We start from the raw sequence: 26,599 nt of genomic DNA, 5'->3' as shown, positions 1-26,599 counted from the left end.
CAGATACGACGTGGAACTGAAAAATCGAAATCTTGGAGGTGCTAGTGATCAAACTAGAAAAAATTCTCTTTAGAATAGAATTAGTAAAGCACTGACTTTTGAGATTTAAATGCATCAGAATCCAAGATGCACAGAAAGATAGACAGTTTTCTATTGATAACTGAATACTCGTGAATAGGAATCACTAGGATGTGTTAGTATTAGGGAGGCAATAAATACAGTGGATGAGATCATTTCTGAAGTTAGATTTGTCTGCATTTAAATCTTGACTTGGTAGCCATGTGACCTTAAAAAAATGATTAACCTTTCCAAGCCCCAGTTTTTTCATCTATAAATTGGGGATGATAAAATCCAAGTAAAATCAGCCCCTTGCACATGGGAGAGGTCTCAGAAATCGAGCCATCCTACCAACAAAATGTTAGCATTATCCTAATGAAAACTGATCTAGAACTATATTGGTAGCTCTTAATTGAGTTCTTAAGATATTTTTACAGTTTCTGCATTATTAACTTACTTTCAGCTACTCACTTTAGAGAATGAGAGAGGGAAAGGAAAGGTCCCAGAAATAAATGCTCCAATTTTGATAAGACTTTTAGGGCTGAGAAGGACGTTATTCATAAAGTAAGTATGTTTGATGTTGGAAGTTTTTACTACATAAATAAAATTTAGGGAAATGAGAAGTTGAAATCATGTTGGCTCATTAGCCAGACATCTGCGTCTTTATTTCATCATTATCAGTGGTATAATTGGAAGTTTTCTTGGATATAATGTTGTAAAGAATCTCTTAGGGGTATATTTTTAAAATTGTTGACCAGGTATATTTTCTTGTTCCAGTCATTTTAGTTATTCTATAACTAAGAAAACAGGAAATGTGTTTGAACTTAATCTTCCTGTAGCTGTGTCTCAGAAGAGGATATTTCAGTGTAACTAGTTAACTTTAGATAAGAGGTGAATACTACCCAAGTTCATTTGAATATAAGACCCTGGGCCTGAAAATAATTATGGTATGATGAACATATTTAGGGTGTCAGAACAATGATTTAAAACCACATTGGCTCTGCTACCTATCTGACTACAGCTTTGATGAAAACTCTGGGCTGATATCGGAAGCAAGTAATTTTATTGCTGTGGACTGCTCAGTAGACCTGTCTTTATTCAGCTGAGAAAAGTGATTAGCTCAGTTCTTATTTCAAGATGGTATTTAAATTGGACCCAGATAAAAACCTTAAAGTGGCTGTGTTTCACTAAAGACCAATAAATCCTCATTTCTTTCTTTTTAAAAAATATCCTATATTGGTTCCTGGTACTGCCCTTCCTGTGCAATTTTACTCATGTCTCCCCATTTATACATATGTGCACACCCACATGACGTCATTTACTCTGTTCTTGCTATTCTCTTCTATTTAAATTGTTTATTCATTTTCCCTTAATTTTTCCCTTGTCGTCTTGCTGGTGTCAAATGAATTCCCTCATTCTGCAGAAGCTCAGCAGGAAATGTATTAATGCAGCTGGAACATAACTACTGTCAGGACGGTGGAGTGACCTCTGTACTTGAAAAATAAAAGAACTGAAAAGTATCCTGCAGCTAGAAGTCAGGAGGAAAAAGTCTTGATGCATCTTCTTCATTTCCATCCAAGAAGTGTTTGCCCTATATCTAAGGAATCCGGTGAGAAAAATCTTAAAAAGTTTAAATGAAGATAAAACAGGCAGAAATGCTGAATTTGGGCTACGTCTTAATACTCTGAAGTTGCAATTCAAAAGGAATCTGGGATATTGAGGTACATGGTGGATATGAACATGAATGCGACATTGTCCTTACACCATTTACTTAAGTTGTATTATTTCCAGAAGTGAGAACCACCTCAAAAATTTATCTTCCAAAGTTAAAAGGGATTCATGTTTCCAGCCACGCTTCATCAATGTCAGGCTGTGATGGTCAGCTATTGCATGGGTATCCTTGTTGCCGCAGCCAACAGCAACTTAGCCAGGACTGAAAAGATGTCCATTTTCTCTCCTACTGAGTCGCTTGCTTGCCAAGAGTATTTTTTTTCCATGACTAACACTCAATGAAACATCTGATGTTTGAAAACAAGATTGCTTTCCCTTGCAATTGTTACTAAATTCTTTGCCTGGGCTATAACGCATAGACTTTGATCTAAAGTCCTACCACTGCTAGAAGGACTTGTGTGATTACGATAATGTGCACTGCTCTTTTTGCTATTCCTGTAGGGAAAATAAACCCCACATTAGTTCCATATTAGTACCTGACTTGGAGAAGTTAAAAAGCACCAGAAAAAGGTTAAACAGAGTCAAGTACACATAAGAGAGCAGTGGTTATTAGTGTTTAGGGAGCCATTAAAAAAATTCTGCTTATACAGAAGAATTTATTGGTGCTCCCGCTTCTGGCTGCTTTATGCATTTTAATAAAAAGTGTAGGGGGTGTGTGTGTGCACACGCGCATGCACTTGCACACGTTTTATGGCAATGATTGAACAAGGATTTTAACTCTTTGGTCTGTTGGTAATTTCATCTCTTCCTTTTTACCCTAAATCTCTGTTTTGAACTTTTGGTTTCTGAAAATTCTGAAATGGTTGTTATATTTTTATTAAGGTAATTGCTGAAAAATATGCCTGTTGACTCTTGGGATATATTTTTTCTGATAAGTGTATTGGGAAGGCTTTTTACTTTAGATGTTTGACGGAAATTACCTAGAGAAAATACTAAATACACAGTTTTCTGAAACAAGGAAAGTTTGTGAAATTCTGTATTTCTTGTGCCTTGAAATTTAAAAATGCAATTTATTAGGAAAGATAGGTGAATTATGACCTAAAAAAGTGGTTTAAGCGTGTGCATTTAACTGTTCCTTCTAAATTCTCACTGAAATGGCTAAAGGAACATGACATTAGAGAAAAAGGTAGGCCAGTGTTGAAAATTAGGATGAAAATGTTATCAACACTAAAGAAAGACACTTGTAAAAGATTGAATTCTGAGGAGAGCCAACCCGTATGTGAAATAAATGTCTTCTGTTTCTAAGAGGAACATACACTGAGACAAACCCAACTGTAAGCTTGATGTGGTAGTAAGGACAAGAGTAGTCACTGCAGTGGGGGAACTAGACAATACTGGACTGTCATGTTTACCAGGTAGAACATTCACAGCACTTACTCCTAAGTTATGCTTGGAATGTCTGTCAGGTTCAGCTATGTAGAACTTGATGTTAGAGCTAACCTCTACCACGGTCTTTTTTGTGTGTGTTTGTGTTCCCTTTGATGGTTTTTCTTTGCAGTTAGAGAGCACCGTGTATGGCTTGAAGTGTTTTACATTTATCTAGATTAGTTTTATGCCATCAAATATGCTCTATCTTGGTGAATGTTCCATGTACACATGAACAGAATGTGTATTTCGCAGTTGTTGCACAGCGTTAATTAGGACATGTTGGTTGCTTATGTTGTGAGGTCTGTATTCCTACTGATTTTGTTGACCGCTCTATCCATTATTAAGAAATGGGTACTGAAATCCCTAACTATAATGGTAAATTTACATACCACTCCTTGCATTTCTATCAGTTGTTTTATGTACTGGAAACTATGTACTTTTTTTTTTTTTTTTTTTTTTTTTTTTGTCTTTTTGCCATTTCTTGGGCCTGCTCCTGCGACATATGGAGGTTCCCAGGCTAGGGGTCGAATCGGAGCTGTACCCACTGGCCTGCGCCAGAGCCACAGCAACGCAGGATCCGAGCCGCGTCTGCGACCTACACCACAGCTCACAGCATCGCCGGATCCTTAACCCACTGAGCAAGGCCAGGGATCAAACTGCAACCTCATGGTTCCTAGTCGGATTCGTTAACCACTGAGCCACAATGGGAACTCCTGGAAACTATGTTCTTAAGTTAAAAAAGTTTAAGATTTTTATGTTGTCTTGATAAATTGATCCCTGTACAGCCATGATACTCTTTACTCCGAAATCTGGGAATAATTTGAATAACACCATCACTCTATTTTGATTAATGTTAGCATGGTGTGTCTTTTTACATCTTTTTTTTTTTTTTTTTTTTTTTTTGTCTTTTTGCCTTTTCTAGGGCTGCTCCTGCAACATATGGAGGTTCCCAGGCTAGGGGTCTAATCAGAGCTGTAGCCACTGGCCTACGCCACAGCCACAGCAACGTGGGATCCGAGCCGCGTCTGCAACCTATACCACAGTTCATGGCAATGCTGGATCCTTAACCCGCTGAGCAAGTCCAGGGATTGAACCCGCAACCTCATGGTTCCTAGTTGGATTCTTTAACCATTGTGCCACGATGGGAACTCCTCTTTTTACATCTTTTATTTTTAATCCATGTGTGACTTTGTTTTTAAAATGTGGTTTGTAGGCAGAATATATTTGTTTTGTTTCTATATCCAATATGACAATCTTTGCCTTTTATTTACAATATTTAGGTCATTTATATTTAATGTGATTGATGATATGGTTGGGCTTGAATCTATCATCTTGCTATGTTTATTTACCCTCTTTTTTTTCTTTTTGAATTAATTGAAACTATTTTATGATTCCATGTTGTTTCCTCTTTTGATTCGTTAGATATAACTCAGATGTGCTGTTTTAATGTTTGTGTTAGGGCATATACTATCTATCTTTAATATATCACAGTTTACATTCAAGTGACATTATACCATGTTGTGTTTACTATAAAAATCTTAGTGTAGCCTACTTCTGTTTCCTCATTGCTGACTTTTGTACTAGTATTGGCATGTATTTAACATTTACATAAGTTATAAATACTATGCTAAAGTGGTACTATTTTTATTTAAGTAGTCAAGTATCTTTTAAAAAGATTTAATTAAAAAAGAAAAAATCCACATACTTACCAATGTTGTTACTTCTGGTTATCTTAATTCCTTTACATAGATTCATATTTCCATCTGGTGTTACTTTCCTTTTGTCTGCAGAGATTCTTCTACCATTTCTTAGAATGCAGGTTGGCTGGTAATACATTCTTCCAGCTTCGGTATATTTATATCTGAAAGTCTTACTTGCTTTTGTTTAGAGATATTTTCACTGTATATAGAATTTTATTCTCCTTAAATGAAGGAGTTCGCTGGGTTCTGCCTCAGTTTCCTTTGTTGCATCATGGTTAGAGACTCTCTCTAGGCAGTAAGCTGAGGAAATCTTAGGGCTCATGTTTGTGTTTTACTCTCAGGGATCACTGTTTTCCACTGCCTGATGTTCAGTGTCCTGAAAATTGTTAATCATAAACTTTGACAGATAAGTAATTGTTTCTGGCAGCAGGGTAAATCTGGTTCCTGTTATTCCATCTTGATTGGGAGTGGAAGTCCCTTTAATTGTATTATAATCAAATTTGCATTAAAAATCATCATATATTTAGCTCTGTATGTTTGGTACAAGCAAGTATATGAATATAAAATCATCTTGGAAAATTCTTTTATCATCATATAATTATAATTTATTTAGTACTTAATATTTTATCTTTTTTTTTTGCTATGAATACTGCTCCTCTTGCTTTGCTATGTTCTCTATCTGCTTTGAATTTCTTTGACCATCTCTCTTGGTTTTATTGTTTGAAATTTGTTTTATTTTAGTTGAGGTACACTGTATTATAAAAAATTTGCAAGGCTCGTAATGCGTAATATTATAGTTCTCCTTAGTCCTGAGGCCTTTACCCTGTTGGCAACCACTTTTTAATTTTAGCTCTCTTTTTTTATTTCCTTGCATATATATATATTTTTTTGGTCTTTTTGTCTTTTTAGGGTCACATCTGCGGCATATGGAGGTTTCCAGACTAGGGGTCTAATCGGAGCCAGCCTACTACACCACAGCCACAACAGTGCCAAATCCATGTTGTGTCTGGGACCTACACTGCAGCTCACTGGAAACGCTGGATCCTTGACCCACTGAGAAAGTCCGGGGATCAAATCCACAACCTCATGGTTCCTAGTTGGATTTGTTTCTGCTGTGCCTCAATGGGAACTCCTTTCTTGCATATTTTAAAACAAAAAGAGTGCTGAAATGATTACTCCCCACCCTCACCCCCATTTTCAGACATAATTAATAATTGATTAGTAATTTGGTGATACTTAGTTTTCTTACACTTTCCTCCACTCTGGGCCATAAACAGTTTTATTAAGTCTTCCCATTAGGAATATGCTATATTTTTAAATAATCAATAATCAGAATTTCTATATGAAAATTCATTACATGAAAATGTTTGAGTCATTTTTATGCTATGTTACATTACCTTGCTTGTTGAACCTTCTGATTTTCCTGCATATGGTAATTGTCTTATATTTATTTTTAGTTTATTACATATTTTTCACTAATTCTGCTCCATAGTATTGGCCAAATTAAAAAAAAAAAAACAACAAATAAAAAACTCTGAAAAGTTGAGAGGGTTTTCTCTCTGTTTAGTTCATCCTTTTTGAACCTTGCATCATTGTGCTCCATTGTGGACTGCTTGCTTTGCAAGCCATCAGCCTTGGACTTCTCTCAACATCATCCTGTGAATTTCTATTAACAGACCTTTTTGTTGGATTTCCTTTTTTCTGTATTCTAAGTTATCTTCTTGCTTGTTTTAAGCCCTCAGTTTTGTTTGTCACCTCCTGTGGTAGCTTCCTGAGACATGATGCATGGGAGATAAATGTTTTAAGATCTTGCATGTCTGAAACATCTTTACTCTCCAATTTGATAAACACTTATAAATTGGAAATTCATCATGTTACAATTTTTCAGGGAAACAGTAGCTTTCAGAGTTGCTGGAAAAACCGAATAGAATTCTAACTTTTTATTCTTTGAGTATGACCTGATTTTGCACTTGAAAAGTTTTTAGATTTTTTTTTTTTTTTTCTTGGACAGATGATGTGCCCTAGAGGGAGTTTACTTGGATTCATTGTTTTGGGCACCAGCTGAGACTATTTAATTTGGAAGCTGGTGTCTTTTATTTATGGACTTTTTAATATTGTTACTTAGGTAATTTCCTCCTCTCCATTTTCTTTCTGGAGCTCTTACTAATACCCAGTCTTCATTCTGAGTTTACTGTGTGGCAGGTACTGTTATAATGGCTTCATAGGTACTAAATTGAGGTAGGTTTTACTACCATATTTATTTCCACATGAAGAAACTGAGCTCAGAGAGGTTAGGGAATTTGTCCATTATTATACAGATGATAAACAGAGCTGGGCTTCAAACCCTGACTATGCTGAGTTGGGGTATGGAATTTAATTCTTCCTTATGCATACTTTCAAGTGTCCTGAACCCCATTTTTTAGAGTAAACAGGTACCTCTCCTGAGCCCTTCTGGAGCTGTTGAGGTAGAATTAGCATGCTTGGAGGCTGGCCTAGCTTTAGCTTTCTGTTATCAGCTGACTCTACTAGTCTGACAGATTTCCAGATTTCAAAAACTTGGTAATATCTTTTTTCTTAATCATGACCTTTTACTCCTTTTGGTCAGTAGACCTATACATTGATTTCTTCATACTGCTTTTGTGGATTTCAGGAGGGAGAAGTGATAAGGACAAGTACTTTACTTTCTTGGATATGAATACCCATCCATTTATTTTCAGCTTTCAATTAATAACCTTGTATTAAATAACACATAACCAAGTTGGTTTTTAATGCATTCAGATAGCGTCTATCTGTTAAGGTAACATGTGATTAACTTGAGAGTATTCCTTATGTCTTTATGTTTAACTTTTAGAGTTTTTGAGGATTAAGTGATTTTTTGAAATGTCTGTAGACCGTGTTTGGTATATAATGAACACTGAGAACATTAGCTATCCTTCATGCAGTTGTGATGGGAATGTAAAATGGAGTAACTGCTTTGGAAAACAGTTGGCAGTTCCAGAAAAAGTTGGACATAGTTGCTGTATGACCAAGCAATTCTACTCCTAGGTGTATACCTAAGAGAACTAAGAATGTGGTTTTATAAAATCTTGAACATGGAATGTTCATAGGAAGATTATTCATAATAGCTGAAATTGTGGAAACAACTCAATTGTCCATCAACCAATGAACAGACAAAATTTGGTGTATCAGTAAAGGGAGTATTATTCAGCCACAAAGGGAATGAAGACAAATACATGCTATAACATGGATGAACCTTGAAAAGAGTTTGCTAGGTGTAAGAAACCAGTCACAAAAGGCCATCCTCTTGCATGTTCCCATTGTATGAATTTTCCAGAATAAGCAAATTCATAGACAGAATGAATTTGAGACAGAAAGTAGATTACTGGTTGCCAGGGGCTTAGCAGGAATGGAGGTGTATGCTAATGGATGTGGGGTTTTTTGAGGGGGAGTGATAAAGTATCCTGGTATTAGATAGTGATGATAGTTGTACAACCTTGCGAAGGTACTGAAAACCACTAAATTGTATATTTTTAAATGGTGAAATTTATGGTATGTGAATTATATCTCATCTGAAAAACAAAAAACAACCCAAATGAGAAAAAGTTAAGTTCATTGACTGGAAAACTCCAAAAAAAAAAAAAAAAACAAAAAAAAAACTGAGGTCAATATTTCATGAGCTACAGATTTAACATAATTCTAATAAAATTTCTAATTTTTTTTTTTGGTGGAAAATAAGCTGCTTTCTAGAATGTATATGAATACACAATGGGCCAAAAAGAGCCAAAGCAATCTTAAAAAATGACAAACCTATAAGTCTTACAATGTAGAAACATCCAGAGTATAATCAGAAAATATGTGTTATTACTATAATACCGTGTGGCCCATAGACATTCAGAGTTTATACTAAATTATGCATAAAAGTGGCTAATGAAACAGAATAGAGAGTCTAGAAACAAATCTATACATAAGTTGATACGATTTTTGACAACTGCAGTACACTGTAAAAAACGTAATTATATTAATAAATGTTGGCCCAGCTGGGTGTTGACACAGGAGAAATTTGTCTGGTACTCTACCTTGCACCATACACATACATACACAGCATTTCCAGGTTTGTTACAGATTTAAAATGTAAAAGTTAAAATAATAGTCTTTAGAGGAAAACATATGAGAATACTTGAGACTTGGAAGTAGGTAAATATTTCTGATAGACAACAAAAAAGAGCTTTCACCATAAAAGAAAAATCATAAATTGGACTCGGTTAAAATTAAAAACTTAGGAGTTCCCATTGTGGCTCAGTGGTTAGCGAATCCGACTAGGAACCATGAGGTGGTGGGTTCGATCCCCGGCCTTGCTCAGTGGGTTAAGGATCTGGCGTGGCCGTGAGCTGTGGTGTAGGTCGCAGATGTGGCTCGGATCCTGCGTTGCTGTGGCTGTGGTTCGACTCCTAGCCTGGGAACCTCCATATGTCTCAGGAGTGGCCCAAGAAATGGCAAAAAAGACAAAACAAAAACAAAAAAACACTTAATAGCCACCATTAACAGAGTAAAAAGAGTGGTAGAAAACATTTGCAACACATGAATCTGACCAAGATCCAATATACAGAATAGAGAAAGAAGTACAAATCATTAAAACACAACTGATAAATAAGCAAAAGGCTTGAATAGACAGTTTGCAAAAGAGATATCCAAATGGCCAATAAACAGTTGGAAAGATAATAAACTTTGCAGTCACTGGGGAAATGAATATTAAAATCACATTTGAAATACCATGATAGACACAGTAGAAGAGCTAATATTTAAAGGCTGTAAAACGAGTGTCGGTGAGGACAGGGAGCACCTGGAACTCTCACACATTGTTGGTGTGTAAATTGTTAGAGCCACTTGAGAACCCTGGCAGGATCACTAAAACTAAATACATAGCTCATGATCTAGGCAACACTAATTTATGCCATTAGAAGTCAGGATATTAGTACCTTTGTGGAAGTAGGGGAGGGTTGGGAAGGGGACAAGTAGAGGAAGGGCTTCAGCCATAGTGATAAGGTAGTATTTGATCTGGGTGCTTGTTATATGTGTTCATTCAGTTTGTGTGTACACTAAAGACTAATGAATTTTTCTGTATGTATAAAGTAAAATGTTAGAAAAAGACAATAAAGTGCAAAGTCAGATGGTATAAATAAGACAGTGTGTTGCCTACCACTATAAATAGAAGTGTATAAAAAACCTCCAACAGGGGAGTTCCCATCGTGGCGCAGTGGTTAACGAATCCGACTAGGAACCATGAGGTTGCGGGTTCGATCCCTGCCCTTGCTCAGTGGGTTAACGATCCGGCGTTGCCATCAGCTGTGGTGTAGGTTGCAGACGCGGCTCGGATCCCGCGTTGCTGTGGCTCTGGCGTAGGCCGGTGGCTACAGCTCCGATTCAACCCCTAGCCTGGGAACCTCCATATGCCGCGGGAGCGGCCCAAGAAATAGCAACAATAACAACAACAACAACAACAAAAAAGACAAAAGACAAAAAAAAAAAAAAAAAAAACCAAACCTCCAACAAATGGGATAAGATGGTCAAATTGGTCACGGCATGGGTATGTCTGGAGTCTGTGGTGGGGATTCGGGAAAAGAAGTATCTCCTGATAGAGCTTGGACTGGGTTGGTTTCAGTTTTCTAGCTGAGTTGATGGTATACCCTCATCTTAAGTTTATCTACTGTAGAATCCATGCCAAAATCAAGGCTAGGAAATCACTTCGAGAGGAAGAAGCCCAATAAAAATGAAGAAAAGACTGGCTTACAACCTTAAACTTAAAATACTCACAAGTTCCTAGGCCACCCCTTGTAAGAAGAAAGCTGTGCTTAATTTCAACAAAGGGTAAATTTTCTCTGCATGACAGGTGTCCACCTTAATAAGGTGTCATTAAGTCTCAGCTGCAGAATCCTGGAAGAGTACAGGAAGCCATGTTCAACAATGAAGAAGCTTGAGGCAATTAGTACCAATAGATGAGTAGTACCCTTTGTAACACATGAAAAACAAAGAGGAAAACAGAGAGGTAAATGGCATTACTTTGTATCTCTTGAGGTTGTTAGACCAGTTCGTTACAGTGCTATATTTCCCAGTTAACACTCTTTCAGACTTCGCATTTGTCTTGCACATAGCCTCTCAAAAAAACTTACACATGCTCCAGCATGTTTCGTTGTCTTTCTCAAAGAGGAAGAGAACAATGTCCATGAACAAAGCTATCCCTTGGTGTTACATCCCAGCAATACAGCATTTTGACATCCACCTATAAACTACCCAAAAAAGATTAAGAAGAAAAGTCAAAATGTGTATCAGTATATGGAGTCTTTTGCTTGTAGGTGAACAATATTATTAATTCGATATGAAGATATTGAAAGAATAATTTTAAGTGAATGGAATACAGAAGCTATTAAAAAAAATAAAAAGATAGGAAACATTTTTGGAAAATGACCAGGATGTTTGTTTATTTATTGGTTTTTGGCCTTTAGTCCTGCTTGGTTTTAAAAATATTTCTTTAAAATTTTTTTAAAAAAACTAGAGTATAGTTGATTTACAATGTTGTGTCAATTTCTGCTGTAGAGCAAATGACCCAGTCGTGTGTGTGTATATATATATACCTTTTTTCTCATTATCTTCCAACATGTTCTACCACCGGAGATTGGATATCGTTCCCAGTGCTAAATCTCACTGCTTATTCATTCTTTGCATTCAGTCCTGATTATTTTGTTAAAGAATTGTTTCCTAACTAGTTCAAATACTGTTTTATACCTTCTTTGTGATTTTTTGTGACTTATTTTTTTCTGCCCTCTAATTGTCTAGAAATGACCTAAAATGGCAGTTTCCCCACTGTCCTATATAACTGCTTTTTTTAGTAGTTTGCATTTTAAAGTTAATTCTCCAAATACCCAAATTGTCAAGTTTTGTGAATGAGGGCAAGGGAATGAGGTCTTGGTGATACTTTTTTTCTTCTCCTTATCTGTTTGTGTATGTTTTACCTAGGTGGTTGTGTGGCCTTTTTGTCTTATTTTGTATTATGTAAACTTGTCTTTAACAGGAAGAAAAGCAACTGTCTATCTTTCCTTTATATAAGTAGAACAGTTAATTTTTGTTTCTATTAGTCCTTGATCTGCTGCTGCAAATGCTGGCATTGAGTTAACTTGAATAGTTATAAGCCACAGAAATATTTTTAATGTCAGTGGTGTATCCAACATAATTTTTTTAAAATGTTGCTAAGCTTTTCAAAAAAGGAAGTGAATATATGAAGGATGATGGCCAAATAGTCTGTATCTTAATAGAATATAGGATCAGAGAATGTGGAATTCATCTGGAATAGTAGGATTTCACTAACAAATTCTTGGAGTTCCTCTCTGGTTTGTGGGATAAAATTAGTTGTGTGGGGGTGAGCAGGCAAAGGAGAGAGTAAAGGTTTTTGAGAAAACTAAGCTGGCAAGCTCCATAGGACCAAGGCTGGTGAATGGATTCTCTATTACTCCCAAAGCAGTGGATAATTCTGCAATTGGAGGTGTATAGTAAGAGCAATATAAGGACTATTTGTCAAACAGGTCACTGAATCCATGAAGTCAGAGTCATGTATCAAATTTCAAAGCATGGAAACCAGTAATAAAAAACTAAGTCTGGGCAGCTGGTCCTGGGTCATCTGGTGGTCCCAGCACAGACTCAAGTTCATTTGGCCTAAACTGTTTTATTGGCTTGTCCACTGTCAGGTAGTACCTGGAAGGTTTTGAGGGGCTAGAGACAAAGCTGAAGATTAACCACAACTTCTCTAACAATAAGTACTGTTGAAATACTTGACTAGCAGTGGAAGATCAGGTATATTGTCCCTTGATGCCCACCAAGCAACTGACTTTACATGAAGTCCTATTGCAGCTGGGCATTTGAATAAGTAACTTAAAAAATTTCTTTGGGCTTTAAGAAGTCTTTTGTCTTTTGATACTATTAGGATGTAGGAGGTCAACTTTTTATTCAGGAAACATATATTAAATACCACTTTGAATAGAGAGTACTCTTAAGCATGTGTAGAGAAAACACACTCCTGCTCTCATATGGGCAATCCTGAGTAATAGGCAGATTCAGATTATATTGTCTCGATTGGTACAGCAAGGAAGATATTCTTTAAATTGACAAAAAGGACTTTGCCTTTGATACAAGATGGTATTCGTCTGGCCACATTTAAATAGTGTGCTATATATACATGAGGAAGTGAGCAGAGATTTGCTAGGTTCATTGTTTGGTTATTATGCCTGACGTTGCTCTCAGTTCTGACCAGCTTCTGATAATCACCATCAATGTGCACATATGCCCACCTGCTACATAAAGGATCACTTTGGTAGAATTGGAGTTCTCTTTTTTTTCTTGACATACATGAGTAGGCATATAGATAGGTGCCTGCATCAGTCAGTGGCCAGGAAAGAGTTGATAATTGGTAATGTCCTGTTTTAACTAAACTTTCAGAATTGGCCCCATCCTGGAGGGTTTTAGAAGGCAGTGGAAAACCAGTGAAGGATATCAATCAAGGCACTCTATTTGTTCAACAGATGCATCAAATCAAGTGACTAGTAGTGCTAGGCACTGGTGATTTAAAAGTGAAGCATCAGACATAGTTCCTATTTCCAAAGAACTTACAGTCTATGGAAAATAGAGACCTCCCCCACCCAAGCCATTACAAAATAGTATGATAGGTGCTATAATGGGAATAATTACCAGATGGAAATACCTAAGCATGGAACATAACCTGGGATTGGAGGGGGTAGTCAAGGAGGTCATCGTAGAAGAGATGATACATCAGAACAAGGAGCCAGATGGCAAATAGGAAATATGTTCCAGACAAAGTATGAGTGATCTCAAAGGATCGGGGGAGAGGGAAGATAAAATACTGTGAGAGCAGAGGTGATTGAAGTGGTTGGAAGGGAGAGTGCTTTTATCTCAGTGGACCGTAGGTATTTGTAGCTTGAATTCATACTACCTGGTTCTGAAGAAACCTCAGTCTAAGTATTATAGGTTGGAGTACGAAACAAAGTAAAGTGTTTTAATGTCCTTGTGTTTTTCAGAAATAAGGATATCAATGAACTTTTGACTCTGATAAATTTATATGCATATTGTAATGTCCAGGGTAACTTGTGAAAGAATGGACAGAAAATATATAACTAACCCATAGAGGAAGGAAATGGAAAAGGTAGAGTGACCATCAAAAAATGTTTAAAAAGGAGGAGGGCAGAGAATTGGTGATACAAAGAGAAAACTGAAATTAGGTGATAAACATAAATACAAATGCCAATGCCAGTAATTAAATTAAAGGACAGAGTTGATCAGAAGGAACTAAAGAAGAACAACAAAAATCTATGTGCTATTAATGAGAAGCACTTCTAAAAGATATAGAGGAGTTCCGTCATGGCTCAGTGGTCAACGAATCTAAGAACCATGAGGTTGTGTGTTCGATCCCTGGCCTTGCTCAGTGGGTTAAGGATCCAGTGTTGCCGTGAGCTGTGGTGTAGGTTGCAGACGCAGCTCGGATCCGGCGTTGCTGTAGCTCTGGTGCAGGCTGGTGGCTACAGCTCCGATTAGACCCCTAGCCGGGGAACCTCCCATATGGCGCGGGAGTGGCCCTAGAAAAGGCAAAAAAGACAAAAAAAATAAAAAAATAAAAAAAATAAAAGATACAGAAATATTGAAAATAAAACATGAAAAACAGTACACCAGGATGATTCCAAACAAAAACCCCCTTGTGCAGTCATGGTAATACCTAGTAAAATACAATTTAAGCAATTGACATTACTATAGGTAAAGAGGACCGTTTCTTTAAAGCATCTTTTTTTTTTTATACCAGTAAAACATAATTTTCTATACACTAGTAACAAGGTCTTGAAATATATGAAGCAAAATTTGGAAGAACTATAAGGAGAAATAGGTGAAGTCATAATAATCTTTTTAAATAATTGGTAGATCAAGCAGATAAAATTTCTGGAAGGGGATAAAAAATTCGATCAACAGAACTAACCAACTTGACCTGATGTATATATTTAATAAGGAATCAGAGACCACATGGGGTATTTGAAACACAAGATTTAGAATATTTGTTGGCAAAGGTGTTAGAAAATCTGAAGAATGAAATGGGAACGATGTTTACATAGAATTGATCGGGTCCTTTTGTGATGCCTTTGTCATAACCGTTGTTGCTACTGTTGCTGCCATCACTCCAGAAGCACAGCCAGAAGCTCTGTTAGATGCAAAGGAAGAGTGCTTCCTTCCTCCCTTCTGGTTTCTTACTAAATCCCCTCCATTCAATTTACCTTGTATAGTTGTGGTTTTCCTGATTGAACCTTGACTTAAGGGTTCACAGTGAAAAGACAAACAACCCAGTAGTGATCTGGGCAAATATCTTAGTCACTTAACAAGGAAGGCCAATAAATGTGGGGACAAATCCCTAATCTTGTTAATGATCATAAATACAAACCAAGAAAACCATGAGGTCACATCTAAACTCACTGGGTTGGCGAATAAGAACAACTCCACAAGTAGTAGGGACGGTATGGGGTAAGTTGAATTCTAATGTTAGTGGGTCCGGACTGGGACGACCCCTTTGGCAGACAGTTAGGCAGTGCTAGGGGAGTTGAGATTTGCATACTCGTTAGTCCTCTGAGTCTCCTCTGAGGTATCCACTCTTGAGAAACCCCTGCATTATATTCATCAAGATTGACATATAAGCAATGTTACTATGCACATTTTTGTTGTTGTTGTTGTTGCTATTTCTTGGGCCGCTCCCGTGGCATACGGAGATACCCAGGCTAGGGGTTGAATCGGAGCTGTAGCCACCGGCCTACGCCAGAGCCACAGCAACTCGGGATCCGAGCCGCGTCTGCAACCTACACCACAGCTGACGGCAACGCCGGATCGTTAACCCACTGAGCAAGGGCAGGGACCAAACCCGCAACCTCATGGTTCCTAGTCGGATTCGTTAACCACTGCGCCACGACGGGAACTCCTACTATGCACATTTATATAAAAGAGCCAACCAGAACCAAAAGAACAAGATTGGAAATAACCCAAATATCCACCAGCAACAGGTGGGAGAATTGAGTTGTATATGTATGATGGAAATGTGAAAAGAACGTTAGCTCTATGCCATCAATATGAATGCTCACAGAAGCATAATACTCATTCATTTATTCAACAAAAATTGATTGAGGACTCACTATGTGCCAGGCACTGTTCTAAATGCTGGGGAGACCCAGCGGAGCTAGCCCTCTAGTGGGGAAAGCACACAGAAAACAAACAAAAAACACTGAAATTAATGTAATGTCAAAGTGATGAGTGCTATGGAAAATAAGAAGGAAGCATCGAAAGGGGGTGAAATTCCTGGGAGTGGGACAGAGTGTGTAAGTTGGCAATTGAAAATAGGGAGGTCAGATAGACTCCATTGAGAGAGTGACAACAGAGAAGACTGAAGGTGTTACTGTGTGAGCCACAGGTGGTGGGATGGAAGGAACACCCCTCTGGCTGAGGAAACAGCCAGTGTACAGGCATAGGGTAGGGGCTTTGCTGGAGAGGAGGTAGAGCGGAATGAAATCGGATCAGGGAGGTAACTGTGTGCTCAGATCTTACAAAGCTTCATTGATATGACTGCTCTTATTGACTGGAGCCACCCCTGGACGGTTCTGAGCAGAGTCAGTGCCTCAACTTACAATAGGGTTGCCTTGGATGCAACATTGGGAATAGACTAGGAGAATGGGCCGTACTGAATGAGAAGCACATCACTGAAAGAATGTATATGGTGTATATATATGTATGAAGACCCAAAGCAGCCAAACTAAGCAATATCCTGTCTGGTACACACACGCAGGTAGTAAAAGTATAAAGAAAGCGAGGGGAAGAGCTTTCTCGTCTCTGGACGAGGGGAGAGGTCTCATCTCTGGAAGACAGCACATGATGTAATGGGGAGAGTCTCTGAGTGGCCCCGTTGTCTTTCTTTGACTGGGTGGGGTTTTTACAGGTAATCACTTTATTAACACTTTAACTTCTGAGCATTTGTTTCAGGCATGTATTTCATACCTGCAAATAACAATAAAAAAGAAAGCAGAAAAAGAACCCTCCTCTTAGTGACAGCCTAAACTGTTTTACCAACCTCATTTACCCAACAGGTTGGTGTTACTCTAGATGAGGACAAGAATTTAAGTCATGCTTGAGTACTGTCTGGGACATAAAAATTAAAGAATGTCAATGCATTCTTTGATGTGAGTTGTCCTTGACATGTGTATATCAACGTTTGGCTATTAAAATAACACACAAAAAAATGGAGACTTGGATGTCAGCCAATATGTTAATAGGCTGAACACCTCCAATTTAGATAAACAGGCTTATCAGTCAGGAGTATTTCCAGAGCTGCTACATGTGCAAGGAAATTTGGGAGTACAAAGGAATATTTAATTTAGTTAGGTAATTGTTACATTGATCTCATTTTTCTAAGACATTGTGTTATTAATTGCTAAATTGTGTATCAGCAGATAAAGAGTGCTGACAATATTATGGAAGAATCCCAGACATAGAGCCCAGATACGTCCTGTCTTTATTTTGGAATCAGTGGTAACCTGAGCACAGAATTTCATAGTCAGTTTTTATTAGCATGTTAGCAGGAAAGATGATGCAAAACAATGTGCTATAGTGCCTGTATATGGGTACTGGTTATCTTCGATGTGGAATAATTTCACACAAACTTCAGCCAACATGCTCAGCTTTCTCTTCATGATAGTTCCTCTGCCCAGAATGTTCCCATGTGTCTTTTGCCATGTGAGATAGGTGCAAATAGTCCTAGGACCATTCTTGATTCATTTGTTTCACATAGTATTCAGTGTGAAGGAGATGATTAAGTATTTTAGCTTAAAACACCCCCTGCTGGGCTGTATACAGTGTAAGTAATCAAAAGATAATGAATACTACAACTTCAGGAATTTTAAATTTCTTCTGCTTAATTATTTCAATAAGACTTGGAAAATGAAATAAATGAGTAATTGGGAATTACCGTCATTAAGCAAATTAAAGGAAGTATTTAAAATCACTTTTGGGGAAGATTTTATGTTTAGTAGTGCTTTGCTATGTTTCACGATATTGATGAACTATATTAATGTAGCTTAATAACTTTATTGCTAATTACTGTATTATATATTACGAAGTTAATGTATCCATTGATTCACACACATATATCATCAAATGTTGATAATTTCCCTGTGGAGCTCTGGAAAGGAAAACCATTTTAAAGTTTTTAAAAATTTTTATTAGAGTTGGTTTGCAATGTTCTGTCAATTTCTGCTGTTCAGTATTTTATTTATTTTTTTTATTTTTTTGTCTTTTTGCCATTTCTTGGGCCGCTTCCACGGCATATGGAGGTTCCCAGGCTAGGGGTCCAATCAGAGCTGTAGCCACCAGCCTACGCCAGAGCCACAGCAACGCGGGATCCGAGCCGCGTCTGCAACCTACACCACAGCTCACGGCAACGCCGGATCATTAACCCACTGAGCAAGGCCAGGGACCGAACCCGCAACCTCATGGTTCCTAGTTGGATTCGTTAACCACTGCGCCACGACGGGAACTCCCTGTTCAGTATTTTAAAGTTTTATAGCCAAATGCTCTCTCACTTTAGGTGTCCACAGGTGACAAGATCCAAGAATCAAATTGGAGATGCTGAGTGCTTCACTTGGCTGTACTTTCATAAGTAGGTACTGAGGAACAAAACAGTTGTCCTGCTGTGCGTTCATGTATGGCTAGAGTCCAAAATAAATGGTGTATTTCAGCAAACGATTGAAGAATCTGACTTTACCATAATGATGACCCAGTTTTTGTTACATGTGCATTTGCCTTAAACAGTTTTATCCTTGAAAACATTTGCATATACTTGCAGGCGGTTATTAGTCTGATTGGCTTTTCTTTGCTAAATTCTATCTTTTACCCCTTCCTAATTCTGGTCACTCATCCTCCCAAGCTGTGCTAATATTGAGAATTATCCAGGAGCAAAGGTAGAAAGAAGGAAAACATGGCCTCAGAGGAATGTGTTTATCTTTTGCTTTATTTTATTTGACATTGTTTTGGCCTTAAGCGAAAGAGGAGATTTGCTTTTGTGATTCACTTGCTTTATACAAAGGAAAAAGAACTGCCTGCCTTTTTTTTTTTTCCTCTTTTTTAAAGAAAGACATGTTTAATAATTCTGTTTTAGGATTTCTTCAAGGTATGACACCTACCCTAGATGAAAGGCCTTCGTACAGTCAGCAGGAATTTAGCCTCGGTTCATATTAATGCCTGTAAGAGGTGATTCTGTGTGAACACTATTTCTAGGGATGAAATTAACAAGGTTCAACAGCTCACAGATGTCAGAATAATAACTGCCCATCTGAATGTCAAGAGTAGGTTGGAGCCATATCTGATGGGGGATTTTTAAGCTCCTGAGGGGTTTGTAGAAACTTGGGTCAGTCTAAATTTGACTTTGTTTCCCCCGAAGGTTGTTTTCATTGGGAAATTTGAGCTACAAGTTCTGTTCCATGTTGAAGTGGGTATTCCTCTCAGTGTACTGAAGGGAGCAGCGATTGCATTGGAAGTGGGTGTGTGGGAATACAGTTTGAGAAGACTGCAGTGTGCCCTTAGATAAAGATGTTTAGATAGGTTGAAATTCAGCAAGAAGGGAGGGTTCTTTGGCACCCTACCAAAGGTGCCCCTTCAGGTTTTAAGCTCCTGGAGCATTAGAAAGGAAGGCTCTATTAGCACTTACATAATAAATAAACATTGCATATTCTGTAATGATTCCTGAGTTTTGGATATATATTAACCAGGCCTGGTTAAGTTTTTTTCCCTTCCAAAAACTGAGAGATCCTTAATGATATTATTGAGGTCGAAGATAGGGTCAATTTTAATGTGTCCCCAGTGGCCTCAGTTTCTGCTGGGGGTTCAAAAATGTTTGTGGCATGTAAAGAGAGAATGCCCATTTGGCTTTAGGTAATGCTCGTTTGTCCATTTTAATTTAAAAAGGTGTGTTCTTTCATTTTAATGTTACTCCTACTGAAATAACTATCACCTCCTCCTTTCACTTTTTCCCATTCATTGAGAGCTTGTGTTAGCTTTTCACAAATAATATCCATCTTGTTGGCCACACTGTATTAATAATCTCGCCTAGGAGGAGTTTCGCATTAGAAGAGGTGGAATTCTACGCAAAGCATTTGTCTGTTTTTTCTTAGTCTCATTCTCTGCCCCTCCTGTCCTCATCTCTTTATTATAGGGCCAACACCTGCCATCTGTTGGTCAGGTTGCCTTGCTAATTGGCTTCGAGTTAGGTTTGGCCAACAGCGAGAGGATGGTGGACAGGAGGAAGGGAGAAGTCGAGCCACGTCTTCCTGGGCACATCTTCCTGTCTCTTTCTGCTTCAGGTTAATGTCTGACAGTGGCTTTGTCTCCTCCCTTGTTGCAGATCCCACGCCATAGCCTCTTGTGCACTGGTCTCAGCTTCTGCTGAGAGCTCTGGTAAAGCACTGCATCCCTTTGTCTCTCTTGCTCAGAGGTTGGTAGTGGCTCCTTCTCTCTGTTTCTTTATTTTCATTCCTTCTTCCTTTCTTCCTTCATTCCTTCCCTTTTTTTCTTTTTCATTCTTTCCTGATTGAAATATAATTCACACACCACAGAATTCATCCTTTCAAAGTGTACTATTAGTATATTCACAGACTTGTGCAACCATCAGCACTAATTCAAGAACATTTTCATCATCCCAGAAAGGAACTGTGTACCCATTAGCAGTCACTTCCAATTCTCTCTTCACAGCCCCTGGCAAACATGGATTTACTTTCTGTATGGATTTGCCTGTTCTTCATATTCCATATACATGTAATCCTACAGCACGTGACCTTCTGTGACTGGCTGCTTTTAATTAACGTAATGTCTTCAAGGTTCACCCATGTTGAAGCATATATCAGTACTTCACTTGTGTGGCTGAATGATATTCCACTGTATGGAATATCATTTCATTTATCCATTCATCAATTGATGCACATTTGTTTTTTCTGTTTTTCAGTTATTATGAACAATGCTGTTATGAATATTTTATTTTTAAGTTTTTCTGTGAACTTATGTTTTCAATTCTCAGATGGAAATTCTCAATTCTCTGAAGCAAAACAAAAACAAAACACCTAGGAGTAGAATGACTGGATCATCATTTTTGGTTTTGAGGCCTTTTTTTGAGGAACTGGAAAGCAGCTTCTTTCTGTTGCAAGTCTCTGTATTGTCTTGTCCTCTCTTGGGCCATTAGGCTTTCCCAGCCCCTTTCTGACTAGTTCCTGGTAGAAGACATTCTCTGTTAAAATATTTGGGATCGACTCTATTTCCTTGACTGAACCCTGTCTGAGATGATTTCATTTATATTATACATGAAATCAAGACTGCTTTCCCTCCCATGTTTCTTCTCTTGGGCCTTCCTGAGAAGGCACAGAGAAAAAGAAACCACAAAATCGTTAGCATCATCAGGGAACAAGGTATCTGGTTAATTAGATTTTGCAGCTTTATCTGGCAATTTGCTATCATGTCTAACCTCGTGACAGTTCTTCAGAATCTATCTTGTTTCTCCAATCATCCCCAACTTTGAGTATAAGTAGTTTGTTTGGAAAAAGTGATTCCAGGACTCTCCAATGAGAGTAGGGAAGTGAGAAAAGAGGGAAGAAGCCAAAATAAACACATGGATGAGCAGGTGACTATTGAAGGCAACTGGGGCTCAGTCCTGATGAGGACCTTGGAGAAACTGTATGGTGCGTGTCCCAGAGTTGTCTCCCCTGAGGGATATGGGAACTGGGGTACTGCTCCACTGTATTTGATTTGTCATTGGTTGATGGCTGCTCCTTAGGGAATTAATTCCCTGAGCACTTCTAGTATAGTCCTATGGCTGGAGAAAGCCTACAAGTAGGGTCCTAGGTGCTTGCAGTAAGAGCCTATGTAGTGTGTTTAGACACATGCTTACAAATGTTGGCAGGGGTTGGGGGATCTGTAAACTCAATATAGAGAACTTGCAGTACTTTTTTTTTTTTAATTAAAATTTATTTCCCCAATACATTTTTTTTTCTACTGTACAGCATAGTGACCCAGTTACATATACATGTATACATTCTTTTTTCTCCCATTATCATGTACCATCATAGGTGACTACACAGCACGATCTCATTGCTAATGCATTCCAAAGGCAATAGTCTGCATCTATTAACCCCAAGCACCCCATCCATCCCACTCCCTCCCCCTCCTCCTCCCTTTGGCAACCACAAGTCTGTGCTCCAAGTCCATGATTTTCTTTTCTGTGAAAAGATTGATTTGTGCCTTATATTAGATTACAGATATAAATGATATCATATGGTATTTGTCTTTCTTTCTGACCTAGCTCACTCAGTATGAGAGTCTTCTAGTTCCATCCATGTTACCGGAAATGGCATTATTTTGTTCTTTTTTATGGCTGAGTAGTATTCCATTGTGTATATATACCACATCTTCCTGATCCAATTATCTATCAGTGGACATTTGGGTTGTTTCCATGTCTTGGCTATTGTGAAAAGTGCTGCAGTGAACATACGGGTGCATGTGTGTTTTTTAAGGAATGTTTTGTCCAGATATATGCCCAAGAGTGGGGTTGCTCAGTCATATGGTAGTTCTATGAATAGTTTTCCAAGGTACCTCCATACTGTTTTCCATCGTGGTTGTACCAATTTAGATTCCCACCAACAGTGCAGGAGGGTTCCCTTTTCTCCACACTCCCTCCAGCATTTGTTATTTGTGGTACTATCTTTAAATTTTACTTATGAATAAGTAAGAATCAGTTGATTTTATGCATTCAGGAAGGAAACTGTTCAAGGAAGGAAGCTTCCTAAATCACTCATGGGAACATTCACCTCATGTTTAGATACTGTAACAATTCTTTCAAGGTACTGATTGATCTCAAAAAGTTTAGAAAGAACCTCAAATTCTCAATTTTGTAACCAGACCATCAACTACACTGTCAACACACCTTTGAGGCTCCTGGAAATACATAGTTGAAGTTTCCTTGTTTTTTTAGCTATAGAGAATAAAATCTACATTCTATAGGGAAAAAGAAAATCTTACACCCCAAATGTTCATGTGCATCATGCAGAAGTCTATGACTGATGGAATTCATTATTTCAGAAGTTCAGGAGAAACAGTCTTAGGAGAAGATTGATTAGAAATCAGGAAATTTTGAAGAGTTTCTTAAAACAATGGACCAAAGTCGGAACAAGTTTAGATCAAGTTTAAAACGTCAGTGATAAAAATGTAAATTAGTAATTTTCTCTGTATCTCTTAACCAGCTGAATAAATTTAGATGTAATCAATTCTCCTCCCTCAGATTAAAGCTGTGTTTTCATTAGGTTGAAAGCAGAGTGACAGGAAAGTGGAGAGTTTTAAAAAGTGTCGAGTAATTACATGTAAATGGGTTAAAGCCATGGGCATTGGGGAATCTTCTTTGCCATTCTTGAATCTAGCCCAGGGCTCCCTCTGGGCAGGGCTGAGCCACACTGAAACCATTGTAAAGACTTTGCAGTTTCCCCTGGTCATGCAAAGAGGTCACAGTGATCACTGTTAGGTACGTTCATTACAGAAACTTTACCATTCCTGCCTTGATGGCCGCAGTCTGGAGCAGGAAATGGTATTTAATTATTTCTGCAAAGCCTTCTCTCTTCTTTGGGGAAGTGACAGCAATGAATACTTTGCATATAGAGTCCTCCACTCTTTGTCATGCCTTCAGCTCGTCTATCCATAATCCTGCTTGGGTGTGTGTGTGTTTTTTTTTTTTTTTTTTTTTTTTTTTTAATGGTCAAGTGAAGACCTTATCACCTCTTGGAATCCAAGATTCCCCAGCTACAGTACAGATAACAGTAGTTGCTACTTCAGAATTTTAAGAGGTAAATGAGAAAATACATTTCAATAGCTTCACCCAGGGGCTGCATAGAGTAGTGCTGAATAATTGGTACCAGTTGTGATTACACCCCGGCCCCACTCATCTGCCTATTTTCCTGTTGAGTTACCCCCATTGCCTGCTGCTTTAACCTTCCACCCATCATCTTTTACATCCTTGGATTCTTCTTTTTTTATTTTTTGCTCTTTAGGGCTGCAATCGTGGCATATGGAGGTTCCCAGGCTAGGGGTCAAATCAGAGCTGTAGCTGCTGGTCTATGTCACAGCCACAGCAACTCAGGATCTGAGCCATGTCTGTGACCTACAGCACAGCTCATGGCAATGCCGGATTGTTAACCCACTGAGCGAGACCAGGGATCAAACCTGCATCCTCACGGTTCCTGGTCGGATTCGTTTCCGCTGTGCCACGACAAGAACTTCCCTTTTACATCCTCGGGATCATTTCCTAGAAATTACTCTCGGTCTCTTGCTTTCAGTCTCTCCTGCCCACATACCCATTTATATAATTCTTTAAAAAAAATTTATTTTTTATTAATTTTTGTTTTTTCCATTATAGTTGGTTTACAGTGTTCTGTCACTTTCTGCTGTACAGCAAAGTGACTCAGTCAAACATACATATATATACATTGTCTGATCCTAAATTCAAACATTCTCTGACCCTAAATTCAACTTAAGTTGCTGTTATATTGTTTTCTTGTTTACTGCTAAATTTCTTGAAACTGTTGTACCTGCCACAGCTACTCTGCTGCTTAGTCTACATCCCCTGTGCGCTGGCTTTGACATTGGGTTCTTTGGAATATGACTCTTCTCAAGGTCACAAATAAGCCCCTGCTGGCCACACCCTGAGGCTGCATTGAATTCTCTTATATAATGATTTTTATTCTTTTCCATTATAGCTGGTTTACAGTGTTCTGTCAGTTTTCCACTGTACAACATGGTGACCCAGTTACACATACATGTATACATTCTTTTTTTTCACATTATGTATTCCATCATAATTGCGTAGACAGAGTTCCCAGTGCTACATAGCAGAATCCCATTGCTAATCCATCCCGAAGGCAGCATTCTGCATCTATTTACCCCAAGCTCCTAGTCCCTCCCACTCCCTCCCCTTCCCCCTTGGCAACCACACGTCTGTTCTCCGAGTCCATGATTTTCTTTTCTGTGGAAAGGTTCCTTTGTGCTTTATATTAAATTCCAGATATAAATGATGTCATATGCTATTTGTCTTTCTTTTTCTGACCTAGCTCACTCAGTATGAGAGTCTTCTAGTTCCATCCATGCTGCTGGAAATGGCATTATTTTTTTCTTTTTTATGGCTGAGTAGTATTCCATTGTGTATATACACCACGTCTTCCTGATCCAATTATCTATCAGTGGACATTAGGGTTGTTTCCATGTCTTGGCTATTGTGAATAGTGTTGGAATGAACATGCGGGTGCTTGTCTTTTAGGTAGAGTTTTGTCCGGATATACGCCCAAAAGTGTGGTTGCTGAGTCATATGGTAGTTCTATGTATAGTTCTCCAAGGTACCTCCATACTGTTTTCCATTGTGGTTGTACCAATTTAGATTCCCACCACCAGTGCAGGAGGGTTGCCTTTTCTCCACACTCCCTCCAGCATTTGTCATTTGTGGACTTATTAATGATGGCCATTCTGACTGGTGTGAGGTGGTATCTCCTGGTAGTTTTGATTTGCATTTCTCTAATAATCAGGGATGTTGAGCATTGTTTCAAGTGCTCGTTGGCCATTTATCCTCCTTTACTGCTTGGCTGTCCTTCACACCATGCTCACTTCATCCTTGAAAGTGTCTGTGTTTGCAGCCTCTGTGGCTTTGCTCTCTGGATCCCCTTCCTGTCTGATGACTCACCTTTATTTGTCCTGTTCCTCTCCTTCTTACAGGCTGGTGTTGGCAAGTTTTCTGTCCTTGGCTTTTCTTGCTCTTCCTGAAGTTGCTGTCCTAGCGCATCCATGTATAAAACTTGGGTTATCATTGTTTCAGAAAGGTCTTTTTCTGAGCTCCAGCTGCTCATTGGTGATTTCTAACAGGCCAGACACTCCCAGCCTCCCAGGCCAAACCAGTTCGCTTCTCACACAAAGCTCTTCTTTCTTCCTTCTTACCTTGCATGGTATCTGCATCCACCCGGTTGCTCGAGCTGGAAACCTGCCTCACTTGGACTTTTCAGTCCCTCACGCCAGTGTCCGTTTCACCATTGCACTTGGGGCTTTCAGATCTGCTTCTTTTTCTTTGTTCCTCCTACCACTTTTCTAGTCTAAGGACTTGTCTCCTGGACAAATGGTTAGAATAGGAACTTCAGTGATCTCTAGACCTAAAGACTCCCATGTGCCTTTACATTTCTTAAAGGGGGATTGAATCCAGCCATTGCCCTACTTTAAGGACGTTTGATAGCTCTTCACTGTATATAGAAGTTTCTGCTTCTTGGTGCCTTGCATGGTACTTGAGAAGAATGACGCGTGACTGGAGTGGACCAGGCTGGGAGGCAGAGTTGCCCGGAGTGGAGTTATGGAAATGGGCATGGAAGACAAGAAGAGATTGGGAAGGGAGGAGGGGAGCTTTTTATCAGGTTCATCAGTGATTGTTCCAGTGTAGACACATGGACTTCTTCCATGCTCAGACCCTCACCCTTTGCCTCTGTTTATCCTCCCTACACCAACTTCTATTAGCCACTCATCTCGTGATGGGTTTCCTCACTGCCCAACTGCATGGATTTTCCAGGCAGAAACACCCTGGCCTTGTGCCTCAGGTTGGTACTGGGATC

This window comes from Sus scrofa, chromosome 6 (assembly GCF_000003025.6).
Source record: "Sus scrofa isolate TJ Tabasco breed Duroc chromosome 6, Sscrofa11.1, whole genome shotgun sequence".
NCBI classification, from domain to species: domain Eukaryota; kingdom Metazoa; phylum Chordata; class Mammalia; order Artiodactyla; family Suidae; genus Sus; species Sus scrofa.
The sequence above is the reverse complement of the archived record's forward strand: the minus strand, read 5'-3'. Positions refer to the sequence as shown.